Here is a 13,142-nt window from a genome sequence, read left to right on the forward strand (position 1 = left end):
TGGAAAATGAGGAGTATCACCGATAATGCAGGAGGAAAATAAGAAATGGTGGAAGAGGAAGGATGGATTGAATTGTTAACGTGTGAATTTTGAGGTGTGACATATTCAGTAGGATATTATCCTCAGGCAGCAGCCAGAATTTTATATTTGGAAAAAAGTGTCAGTGAGACAGTTATCCTATCATTATTATGAAGGAGCTAACGAATACATTCAAAACTCTCCAGAAAAAAAGGTGTTAAGAATGATTATGTGCAAGTTATTTTAAAAGGCCAGCAAACTAATCAGAAAGCTCACTGAATAAGAAAACTCAATGAAATCTATTATTCACAGTTCAGAAAACTCAGAAAAGAATCTTAAACTAAACTGATTTAATTCTAGCTGATCACTGTTCTGTTTCTTTATATTGTTTTGACTCACAAATCTTGAAGGCTGCACTGATGTTAGTTGTTACTTTAGCTGTATATAGAGAATAAAAGGGACATTACATACTCTAGGATATTTTTTTTATTCCTGAAAGCACCAGAGAATGTGTGGCCTTTAAATTATACTTTAGAAGTAGCTCGAGACTGCAGACTGTGCTGCATTTTAATAGACAAGCTTAATTGACTCCTGTTCTTGAATGACTGATGTGTGGTCTCTCTGGTAATGCTGAATACCACCTGTTCTGTAATCATTTTAATCATCGAATTGCCACATGGCATCAGTTATGGATGCTACCAGTCTGCAACATGACAGACATTTTAGGGGCCATTTGTTTTTCTATTTAAATTGTACTGATAAATTAAATTTGAGGAGATACTTATGGTCCAAAGGGGACTGATTTAGGGTTAAGATGCACCTGCCTGTCTCGGAAACAGTGCTGCTCTTCACACACAAGAATCACTGAGCCCCTCCACCTAACCAAAGAAAATGTGTTTTCTGGGACTTCACAGTTACATGTAAAATTGGACTGAAACTTTTTTTCCATCTAAAAAAATGTGTCTTATTATAACGTCAAAACGTTACTCACATAAACAACTATTTTAAGTGGTTGCTATAAGGATGCTGTATACCGGAGGGTGTCTTTCAAAAACTTCACTCACCAATGCAAATTCCTTTCTTAAATCATACCACACAGCTGTGCAGTAAGTGTATGTGCTCTTGGCTATAGCTATGATACATTCTTTGAAGAAAACCTTCTCCATAAAAACATCAGTCAAGAGATACAGAAAACAGATCATGAATTCCACTGTATTACTTTTGTGCTTCCTGCTTTCGCATGCTGTAGTTTCATGCTTGTTTGAGAACTTCTATGATCATATTTATTTTAAAAGAATTGGTTTTATTGTATATCTAAAATAATACCAAAGAACATAAAACAAGTATCTGTGGGAATAGAAATGCTACTCTTACCATTTAGTACATTGATGAAGCATAACCCCCTTTTAAAGTAAAAACGTTTATGGAAAACTATCTTGCTATTATCTTTCCTTTGTAGTGGTTCTTTTAGCTCTAGCCTTGGCCCCAAAGTACAATTCAGTTTATTTATTCTTCCAACAATACTACTGCTAACTGTAGAGGATTTAAGTAACCCAGAAGGAAAACTTAATCAAAATCATGTTCCCATTGCTTTAGAGTGTATTTTACAATAGTATTTCTAGTTTTTATGGAGCTACCCGGGCTGCAACTAAATTAATTCTTTTAATCATCTTATACAATATTCACTAAAGTAAAACTGTTACATAAAGCATATTTTCTGCTTTGTGAATATAAAACTATAGTAATTATATGATTCATTTACTACATAAAAAGTGTGTTTGGTTAATTAAAAAAGAACATATCTGTTATTTGTTTCAATGGTACATACTTTACATTTTACTGCTACTGAGGATAAAATTTTATTTTCAACTCATTATACTAGAGTCTATATGGTATTTTAGAATGGGAAATGACTGATACCCATTCAGATTATGATGACATTGTATGACTTGTTAAAAAACAAAAACAAAAACAAAAACAAAAAACATCATAGGCCCCAAATGGCATGCTTGTGCTAAAGCCCATGACATAATTGCAGTTTCAGTTTTCGCCAAATATGTTATCTTAATCAGTCTGGAATTTTCTGGTCAGAACCAATGAGGTAATTTATCACATGGACCACTAAATTCTCCATAGGAAGAAGCAGCAATCTGCATGATAAAGTCCCTGCCATTCCTTTCCCTCAAAAAAGATATCCTGGCCTAAAAAGTAACCTTTTCTTTTCTTTTGCTAATAGCTCCCTGCCCCACCCTTCTTCCTATAAAATCCTGCTATTTTGCACAACCCTCTGGTAGTCCCTTATAATTATTAGGTAAGATGCTGCCAATCATGAATAACTTAATAAAGCCAATTAGAGCTTCAAAGTATTCAGTTGAATTTTGTTCTTTAACAGACTGAAATCGAGTTCTATTTAAACAAGCAAACTGAAGTGTAGCTAAAGAAAAACTTATAAGGAAAAAAAAAAAAAAACAATGAGAAACCTAATGGCAAGAGCAGTCAGATGAACTAAAATAAAAAGTTAACAGGATGAGATTCCATTGGTCATCTAAGAACAGCAGGCCCGCTCTGTGGTGAGCCTCACAGAGGGGACACAGCTGGAATAAGAGTATAGACCTTGAGATGGGTGTGAAAGGTGAAGGGGAGCTCAGAGCCTGTCCTCCAGCTTCCGGTTTAAGTGCTCTAGTCAGAACAAGTTCACTCATATGACTCTTTAATTAAATTAACAAAGGAATCTATCTCTTCAATTTTAAAACAGAAGATTTCAATGTCTCAAAATGTCTGAGAAATGAAGAAAAGGGGGCGGGCAGGCAGGCGGTGCCTGTTAGGAAATAAAAATAAGCTTTTTAAAAATACAAATATAAGCAATAAAACCTTTTTTAAAAAATGAGCAGATAGTACACCACAAAATAAAGGTAATTTAAAATTGTATTTACACTTATTTTAATAAATGGTGTTGATATAAGAAATGTCCAAACCCACAGAGAATTTTTAGAAGTCTATCTGAGTCAAACTGACAATGCCAGGAAGCAAGATCTCAAATGCTCAGGAGAAGGAGAGTTTTGCAGTTTCTTTTATACATTAGAATTAAGGAGGGAATGTAAGGAAGATTACATAAACGTGGAAGAAAGCAAGATACAGGATAGTTAATAAGATTATGTGCTCCTCTGAGGGTAGTTATGCCTCTGAAGGGTCTGAAGAAGAGGCATTTCAACAGTGTATTAACCTAGATGCACAAAAACAAGGGCCAGGGCGGGCTTAAGGCAAAGATAGACCTTTTACTGAAGAAATCATATGCCTGGGGCATGACTGCCCATCATGACCTGCCCAGTTAGGAATTTAAGATCGGATCACCCTGTGGGGGTTACTTCGTTAGATTTATTTCAGCAGCCTTTTTTTTGTCCCCACTTGACAATCAATTGTTTAGACACTGTGTAAAATATCTGTTAAAACTAAAGATTGTCACTTATTCCAAACTGAAATTATTTATTGTGAGGCAATTAAAACATAGTATATGAACACAGTATAATGAAGTTATAGAAAAAGCGGCGTTATGGTAATCTTCGTTTATCTTCAATAAGGCTTATTGAAGGTATAATATGTATAAGATACTGGCATAGAAAGATTTATTTTAGACATAGTACTTGGCTTAAAGGGGTTTAAAATGGTTGAAACCGGCCACTGGAGTATTTATAAAGGCATGCATAGTGTCTATGAAACATTCTCACACACTGTAAGAGATTAGAGATGATAGGAGCAGAGCTAAACAAAAAAATTACAATATTGCAGATCTAGAATCATAGATATCAGAGAGAAAGAAACAAAAGATATGGGATTTGATGACTAATAGTTGGGCGAAAAAACAAAGAGCCCTGGAAGCAATGCAGTAACGCTAGCAATAAAAATAACTATATTTCATGCATTTTATTCTAGAACACTAAAAACACAAATAGGCAGGGATTTTTGTCTATACTTTTGACTCCTGTGCTCTCTGTTGCTAAAACTGTGTGTGACACAGAGTAGGTACTCAAATGTGTGTTGGATGATTGAATAATGTGCCAGATGGCTTACGTACATTATACTTAATTCTTATATTTTCCTGCAAGGTCATTATTCTTATTCTCATTTTTAAAATTAAAAAGTGAAGCTCAGAAAACTGAGTCTAAATACCAGTCTTAAGTCATACAGATTAGCTATTATTGAAATATAGGTTCTTCTAACTCTAAAGATGGTCTTTCTTCTGCAGCATAGGCAATTTACCAGGTAAGATACATTAAATTGGAAGCCAGACCTCTAGGTTTCCTTCTGTTTATAACAAGTCAAGTGATCTTTGGTAAGTTGCTTACTTTCTCTGTGGAACCATTCCATTGGGGGAAAAACCTATATTTACAAATACAGAAATTAGCAGTAATGTCATCTATTGGTCACACAATATTCACTGCAAAGATCAGATTGGTCAATATAAAAGTGCTTTTAAAATTTGATGTGATGTATAAATAAAAAAATGTTGATATTAATAATACAGATGACCCCAATGGTTTAAATGTTGTTATTGAAATAAATAAGTATACACAAGATATATAGATTGGAAATTTTGGTTGTTTTCTTTGAGAGGGTGATTTTGTTCTACAGATATTGCATTGAGAAATACTCAGGAAATGGAAATAGTGCCTTACATGATTAAAGATATAAGAATAAAGTTGACCATTGTTGATATGTACTTTAAGTCATCTGGACAGTTGTGGTAGTTAAACTCATGAGAAGGATTATGGTTTTAAAGGAAAATGGTTCTAAAAGGAAAGAAACTAAGGGAGGTAGAGGGCTTGAGAATGCCTATGAAGAGTGAAGAAAGTATTAGAAATAGAAATAGAGGAATAGAAATAGAAGCCAGCAGTGCAAGGTCACAAAGGCCAAAATAGAAGGATTCCTACTAAGGAAGTGCTGCATAATAATATTTAATGTGCAGGGGACACACGAGGTGGAAAAAACATTGCATCTGGCATGTGACTTTAGGTATGTATAGGGAATGCTTTTAGTATCTGATTGGACAGATGCCAGTTTAAAAGAGGAATAGGTCACATCTCTATTTTATGTTAAATCTTTGGAAAAGCCTACGTGTTTTAAAACAGAGGGAATGGGGTAATGGAGAAGATGAGAAACTGAAAGAGCAGGGAAGTTGCAAAGGTAGGAAAGATTAAAACACAGAATAGTAGAAATAGCCTTAAAATCCTCTCACTGTCGAAGTGAAAAGAATTGATAAATAAATATAATTAAGATACAAGAGTATTTTGGTGTGGGAAAAGGAAGTTCATTGGCTCAGATTTCTTTTTGAGGAATGCGGTGCTTGAAGCAATAGACACACAGCAACAAACAAAGCCAACATAGCCCTGCCCTCCCAAACCCTGTCGAACGTGGTGGACAGCAGCCATTGAACAGCAGGAAGGTTGATGCAGGATGCTCAGAAAGTACGAAAGATGTTTAAATTGATGTGATAAATGTGATAAGCAGTTAACTAGGAAAAGAATTGCCAAATAATAGCTTTTGCTCAAATGATGAAGATCAAAATAGATTTGTATTAGACAAAACCTATGGGATTACATGATTTTCTCCAGTTAATTTTTAATAATGTAGACATAGGAAAAGACAAAAATTGCGAAAGTTAATAAATGGCATTTCTATAGTACATATATTTTTCAATGTTAAGTAAAACAAGAATTTTAAAAGTTTTGACAAAAGCTAAGAACTCAAACTACTACTTTATGTAGAATAATTGTTTTAAAAGCTAATCAATGAACAAAAACACTTATATCAGCTGCAGGATTCAAAGACAAGCAATTAGGATATTAGAAAAGTTTGAGAAAAATGAAATTAATATCTGAAGGGTCAAATAGAGATATTAATGGTCAAATCTTACTGTGTCAGAGTTGGCAGAAAAAGTCAGTTTCTTTCACACAAGAAATAATACTAATATTGATAAACTTCAAAGCATGAAGGTGAACTGTGGAAAAATAAATGCCATATCTAACATTGTCAGGAAAGGGCAGGGTTAGATGTGGATTTCACTGATCAGTTAATACTTTTCAAATAGGCATGAAGCAATCTAGCATGCTAGCAATCACAGATTAGAATAAAACTGAGTTTTTAATGACAAAGTCTAAAGTTTAAGAGAAGCTTATAGCTGAATGAGAATTAAACCTAAGAGTTATAATCACTTGGTTACCTAAAGAATGATTAGCAGGAGCTAAAATTTCACAAGACTAGACCAATTAATATTTGGTTTCCATACATATTTTTAATATTATTTTAGGGCTAATGTTTATGCCTTCATAAAAAGCTCAAGTCTATATTAGTTAAGGTTAAAAATCTCGTACACGTTAAAATATTTAGAGGACCAATGAATAACTCTACTTTTTCCACCCAAGAACCGAACCAACTGAGACAAAGGAGTCAGGCAGATGGTCATCAAAAGTGTCAGTGTTGTCACCGATGGAGCTTGTAGGATAATGCTTAGTTTAGGGAAAATATAGTCTTCCTAATAATAAACCTCTTAGTCATATTTACAAAATTAGTTGTAGCAAACTTATAAACGGCAGGATCCCCTTAAAAGGTCAGGGATGTAGCCGCCACATTTGCCACATGGCCAAGAGAAAGTCAAAGCTTATGTTCCCTGTAGGCAGCCAGATGCCAGAGTGGAAAGAGGGAGGGGGCGAGCCACACATGCAGACTCATTTCCCTCTCTCGACTCATCTAGGGGAGAAAGACAAAGACAGGCCAAGAGTGAACAATAATGAAGACTCCTCGAGGAGGAAAAAGGCAAAGAGGTTCTCCTGTAAAAATACAGAGCTATGTTTCAGAGGGGAAAAAAAAATACTTTATAAGCTGGGTATTCTCTTGGGAAAGTTGCAAATTCAGCCTCAGAAAGACTGACCTTATAAAGCCAGAAACATCTCAGCCTTAAGTGGTCTGGGTAATTGCCACTTCTCACTGCCTCGTTTTGATACTGGAAGACAGTGAAATGGAGCATACCTGGTTAGACTCTCTTAAATTATGGAAAAAGCACACTCACACTCCCCGTTGGGTTCTGGAAAGATGATGATTTTATCATATTCATAGCATTAAAATGAGCTCTGAGGAAACATGTTTTATAATCTTGTGTTTAATTCTTTATGTAATATTATCACTCAGCGTAAACACAGCCAAGCCTAATCTCCAGAAATGCAGTTTTTAAAAAAGGCGACCAAGAATGTCATACAAAATGAATGCCAGTATTCACAGCATGTGAATCCAAGTTTAAAATTCTTATCTTTCAACAAGTCTGGGAAATTCTGATGGGTTGCTAGACCATTTTTTTAAATCTCCTCCAGAATCTTTTTCAATGCTGAGTTTCAAGTATGAAAAAACACCCAATCAAGTTGCAACTAATGGCAGGACTTTGAAAAATCATCACTTTAATAGACATATTTTCATTCTATTCCTGTCAGTAATAAACAGAATGATTATGGCAGGTCCTTTGATCATTGTTATTGTGTTTCCTATAAGCACAGGGCCTGACAGGAGATACAGCATTAAATCTTCACTCATTTCATCCTGTTTGTCTTTTTCCCTCATGTCATTTTCTCAAAGTAATATTGTGTAGTTGATATTTTCTTTGAGGAGAAGATGGCTTAGCATTCCCAGATTTTATTAAAAGCATTAGGATTGTAAATATATCAATTATTTCTCTCCTACTATGTGCAAAAATTGTGAACTATGATGGAGAAAATCCTACAATCCAACCAATGCCCTCAAGATGTTTATACAGTAACTGAAGAAAACAACAGTAAAAATGTAATAGGTAAGGTCCTAACCCATGATATTAAAATCCACTCACACACGTGCAGAATCAGATTCTAGTAATGCACTGCGTACTTCAAATATTTGATACTTCTGATAGTCAGATATTTTAATTAGCCTCACTTTGACATTTCCCAGATCTTCTAACTATAAACCTTTTTGTTAAATGACTTAAAATTTTGTGAGGTAACAAACTAAAATTAAAATTGAGTTTTAATTATTATATCCTCTTAAGACATTTATAACTAAATCATTAAGTAAGCTTCTTTAAATACAATTTAGCAATTTCATTTTATATTAGAATTAGTTTTCCTCTTTGACTTCAATGATGAACAGAAGGTGAACTAATTTGAAAAATTAAAGTCTTTCTAATATTTCCATTATGAATGTATTTCTTCTTTGATCTGAGAATACAAAACTATCTGAAAATAAGCACCTTTCACATATGCTGAATAGATAATTGTAGTAGGTATAGAATACAAGAGTAACCTTCAGAACTCAACTAGAGTCTCTTCACAAAGTAATTGAGTAGAAAAATCCACTATGCTCTCTTCTTGTAAAGAAATTACTTTCTTGTCTAAAAATTGAAATGGCTAATATAAAGAGTCTTATTATTCAAGCAAGAGGGTTAACAGATTAACAAAGAAAGGTTGACATTTTGTATAGTACAGCATGATAACTGAAAACTATGATATAAATAAAAGCAATTATACTTACAGAACTAGGCTATATATAGAATTAGACTGAATATTGTCATTTAATATCACAAGATAAGGAAAGTAAAAACTGAAAGAAAAAAGGCATACATTAATCTCGATATATATTTTTCACCATAATCTTGTTGAGGAAATTAAGGGTTCCATTAACTTAGAAATGTCTTAAAATACCATACCACTTGTAGGGAAGACAAAGCATTACTTACGAGTTGCAGGGCTCAGAGAGATACGAAGAAACATCAGTGCCTTTGATCACTCAGTTGAGGTGAAGGCATTGAGGAGTTGGAGTATTTAAAAATGTATGGACCCTAACAGACAATAATTATCAAGCTTTAGCTTTTTGAAGTCAGGTAACTAAAATTTTCCAAGAACTCCTATAAACTTACTTACTATTTGATTTTACTATATAAGAATTAAGAAAAAACCTCATATTACCAATAAGTTTATTCTGTATATCTAATATCATATAGAAAAGTATATATTAGAGGACAAAATGTATAAATAAATATTAAGATAGATTGACATAGTCAGTATTTGATAACTTGAATTGGTTTCTAGAATATTCTTCTTGGAAGGTCACATAGTAATAGAGTTTTAGTACTTAGATCTTAAAGAGAGACTCCCCTGCAACTGAATGGTATATTTTTCTAATGAAAGTTTATACCTACTCTTCCAATAGTAAAATTAGAAGCTCTGGAGAGAGATTATGATGTAAATAGCAAACTTTTATAACAATTTTTGCTAAAAGGAAGTCAGTTTTTAAAAATATGATCATCCACTTAAAGAGAAAGACTTAACAAGAGCCAGTATGAAAATTAATTTGATCACTTATTGGCATAAATTGCTGATAATCAAGAAAATTTAACACAAGGTAAAGTGAAAAGTTCCAAATATCTGAAGGCACATTTTTGGAGAAAAACTTTACATTGCTATTCTGTCATATTTTATTTTTATATTTCAGTAGCCAAAACTCTATGGTGCCCCTAGGCAAGAGCACTATAGAGAGTAAACTGCTTTGTTACCTTACTGAAAGATATCAAGTAGTATTTTTAACTGTTAGCCATTTCCTGCTTCTATACTTCACATGACTCTTAAAGAAAATTAAACTTTTGCTGTTATTCTTGATAGCCTATCTTGAAATAGGGCCACAATTCTCACTGATTTGACTTAAGCAATATAATCTTTATTATTAAACATTTCCTCCAAAGTTGGTTCTTCTAGAGACATAATTATTTCCATTATATCCTTCCAGTTGATTAAAATATTCCCCTCAGTTGATCCAAACTTTCTCAGTATGTGTGATCCAAATTCAAACCAAATCCCCACAATAATATGGCGAATTGCTTGTACCTCTGGGCTTTATTACATTTACTCTTGAGATAAGCATCTCAAAAGATGCCACTTACCACTAACCAAAATTGAAATCTTGTTTTTAATTTGTTATCCAGGACTAATCATTATTTACCTAAGAGACTATCAGTCATTGGCACTTTCGAGTTTTTTTCCTCCTATTGAATTAATAGGATTTTTATCATGTCTTCAAGAGGAATTAATTTGCATTCTTAAGAAATAAATCTCGCTCTATAATTTATTGCCTATGTTTGTAAGAATATTCACACAACTTCAACTCATATTTGCATTTGTAGACTTTTAATTTGTTTAAAACGCAAGTGGCAATACATTTTATAATGCCACTGAGTCTCTCATTTCAATATTAAAACTACACAACTTCAAAGTCCAGAACAGATGAGTTTGCATTCTATTAAATCTTTGCAGTCTCATCTTAAGTCTGACACAACTTGGAGGTCTCAAAGAGCCATATCAAGTCAATGTTAACTAGAAGAACCAGTATATTTCCCAGGTCCTGGGAAAGGAACACTGAAGAGGTGCTGAGTGATTACAAAAATTAGCATCAGATATTTCAAGATAATAATTAATACTAGCCTCATCTCAGGGAAAGTGATGAGAAATTCTTTATATTACTTTTTCCTCTTATTCTTTCTCCTCTTTGCAGAGTTCTGTGCTTTCTAGACTAAGAGAACAGAGTAATGCTATTAGTATTTAGAGCATTATCATAGACTTTTGGTCTGCCTACGAACATAATTTATTTTTAGTTCATTAATTTATCATTTTTGAGCATCAATTAAATGCTACACACAGCATCCTTAATGAATGAACAAGAATATGGTTAGTGGCCTAACTAGCTAATTTTCCAGGGATAAGGCTAACATTTAGACTAGTAAATTCCAACACGAAGTAGATACTTGCAGGATATATAGGCAACTTAATTCCACCTGAAATCAGTTTTAAACTCCAGACAGTTGATTTGCAAGTGAATATTTGAAAACATAGTAATTCGTGAATCAGATACCATCTCTATAAACATCCCAATATCACCCATAAATGTTAATTTTGCAAACTAATTGGAGTTAGAGAAACTCTAAATATCATTAAGATTAATAAACAAGGGTATTAAGTTTGCTTATGACCCTTCATAGAAAATTTGTGTATAAATATGAAAAATAAAACTTAAAAAATTCAGTTCCTTTTATTTAAAAAAATATAGAAAAGGCACTTTAGGAGAAATAGTTTTATTCAGAAGGTAAACAGTTAAAGATTGATATTTTATCCCTGACAGTGGCTAGTTTTGACTCCTCTGTTTCCCAAAATCACTCCATCTACACCATTCTTGTGGTTGTTCCTTATCATTCTTACCTGGTATTCATCCCATCCTGACTAGGGATGCGAACTGTCATTATCTTAACATTTTGGTGCAAAGATTTTACTTTCCCTGAGGCATCATACTTTATCAACAGTGTAATAAACCTGCAAAATGTTTTACTTATTCTGAAGGAAAAACAAATTTAGAAAATATTAAACCCATAATATTTTGTGGACTTATGTGAAATGACTCTCCAGTAGGAATAAATGTCAAAAATGTCATCTTTCCTCACAGTGTCAACCTCAGCCAGATATATTTCTTGTAGGCCAATTGAATGCAGGGATGTATGTCATTTTTCTTTAGATTATATTTGACTCCTATTTTACCATGAATATCTTTATTCTAATTTGTTAGTAAAACACAGTGGGACTGAAATTAGTCTCAAATGTGAATACAGAAACAGAAGAAGCAATACATGGCAGATTCGTCTCTATACTATTGTAGTCCAACTGAGGTAAATTTACTAAAGTCTCTACTGATATATTTAGAAATATTACCTTATTCATTTTGTAACAAAAATTAGTATAAACCAAGGTTACCCATGGCTACTAAACATAAACTACGTGTGAGGGATAGACTTCTGAAGATACACAAAAGTATAAATGTAGCAAAAGATGCTTTTTCAAGAATTCTTCCCATTACTTATTTTAAACGTATGAAGTATGATTTAACTGAAGATCTGAGTTCAATTCCAAAGTAAGAGTGGATGTCATTTCTCTAACTTACTTAAGGAAAATATATTTACACTAAAAGATTGTCCCTGAGACATACCAAAAACTCTGTGACACACTTAAGGTTACTTAGAAATAGGCAAAAAGAAATTCATAAGAAGAAAATTATTTGTATTCAAGGATAATATTTTTCTGTCAAAATCTATTTATACATTTAAAGATATAATTTGAAATGAAGCCATTATATCTTATATCATGCATCTACAAAAATTTTTAAAGGAAAATGGTTTATGATTTATGTTCTCCTCTGTAGAAGAGCAAATAAAATTCATTTCAAAATACCATACTGCATTTTTAATAGACTGCATTGATTATATTCCTTTCAGAGAGATAACAACAAGGCAGTGAAGAACTATCAGGAAAGATATGGGAGAAAAGCAATTTGATGAGGTAAACTTGGACACTACTTTCGTCTTCGAAATACCTGATGATTCCAGAAGAGGTGGGTAAGAGGCTGAGAAGCTAAGCAAAACTTTCAATGGACTCTGAGCAGAGATTTCAACATACTAATAGTGCCAGTAGACAAAATATTGAACTTCAAGCAATAGATTTCAAAACATGTCATGAACACCAAGAACCATAAGTACGACAAACAAATGACTCAGTTCTAGGCACACTGTGGCAAAGAAAGCGACAAAACAAAAGAAATCTTTTAAAGAGCCAGAGAAAAAGAGACTCATTCCTTGCAAAGGAAAGTCTATCAGACTTAGAGATAACTTCTCAATAGAAATAGTGGAAGCTAGAACATGATGAAATGAGAACTTCGACATGCTGGAAGGATATAAATGTAAACCTTAATTCTATACCAAAAAAGGTTTCTTAAAGACTCAAAAGGAAGAAACCCTCCTACCCCCCTCCAAAAAAAAAAAAAAAAGACATTTCAGACAAAAAAATTTACAGAATTCATTGTCAGTAGGCTACACTAAAAATGGTTTTTCAAGAAAAAGAAAAGTAATATTAGTTGGAATACAGATGCAAATGGAAATGAAGAACAAAGGAAAGGGGAAAATGTATTTATGGAATGAAATATATTTTGTGGTATTTAAAATGCATTGAGAATTTCAATACTTGGCACTTATAACAAGTTGAACAGGCAGTAAATAGTGTCAAAATGTTTTAGGGCTT

The sequence above is a fragment of the Rousettus aegyptiacus genome, unplaced genomic scaffold (genome assembly GCF_014176215.1).
Source record: "Rousettus aegyptiacus isolate mRouAeg1 unplaced genomic scaffold, mRouAeg1.p scaffold_m13_p_1, whole genome shotgun sequence".
Classification (NCBI taxonomy): Eukaryota; Metazoa; Chordata; class Mammalia; order Chiroptera; family Pteropodidae; genus Rousettus; species Rousettus aegyptiacus.